Below are 955 nucleotides of genomic sequence, written 5' to 3' on the forward strand. Positions count from 1 at the left end.
GCGGCGATGGGGCAGCGAACCGAGGCGGGGCGGCGGCGGGATGACGACGGGGCGGCGAACCGAGGCAGGGCGGCGACGGGGCGAGAGGCGGGGCGGCGATGGGGCGTGCGGGGAACGAGCCTGGAGCGAATAAGTCCTAATAAGCTCCTACGTGAGAGTCTTATTTGATAAGTCCCAAATCACCACAATAAGTTCCAATAAGTCCCTAGTGTTTGGTTTAGGTGGGACTTATAGGAACTTTTTTAAGTCCCTAAATCAATAAGTCCCTGGAAACAAACACCCCCATAGTAAAGAAACCATAAAAAATCAGACAAACCAGAAAGCAGAAGAAGCCAAGGAAGGATCAAGCATGCACTTCAGATTCGTCATTGTTGGATTCCGTGTGGCCTTCACCGAGACCATTGTCATAGCTGTCGCCAAGAAGGTCGTCATGTACGGTATGTTGCCTTGCTTTGTCACCATGGCTGGTGAAGACACTGTCGACATAGTCGTGGTCGTTGCAGGGCCTAGTCCTCCCGATCAAACTCGCCTTTCGAGCCGTCGTGGTGATCGTCTCAGCTTCGAGCCGGCCACGCGTTGGACATCATGTCGCTCCAGAACATGATCTGTCGATGTGGCTGGAGGTGGCCGCCGCCTTGGTCCTTCCCTCCATGCCTAATTTAGCTACACCATAACTATGTGGGTTCCTGCGCATCCCAGCATCTCGTCGGTGCGGAGAAGAGACGGGGATATGGGCAGTACTTTAAGGGTGTGTTTGGTTGCAGTCACCGACTGGAATGTGATGGGTCCAACCCGTTCTCGAGCCTCGTTCTCGCGTTTAGTTCACAGATGAAACCGGAACCCACTGATTCCCTGGAACGGCATATTCCCTCAATATGCGGCACGGGGTCATACCTCCGAATCGGCGGAACGATGCGGAACGGCTCGCTCTTACCCTCCCGACGCACTGACCCCG

This window comes from Triticum dicoccoides, chromosome 3B, assembly GCF_002162155.2.
Source record: "Triticum dicoccoides isolate Atlit2015 ecotype Zavitan chromosome 3B, WEW_v2.0, whole genome shotgun sequence".
NCBI lineage: Eukaryota > Viridiplantae > Streptophyta > Magnoliopsida > Poales > Poaceae > Triticum > Triticum dicoccoides.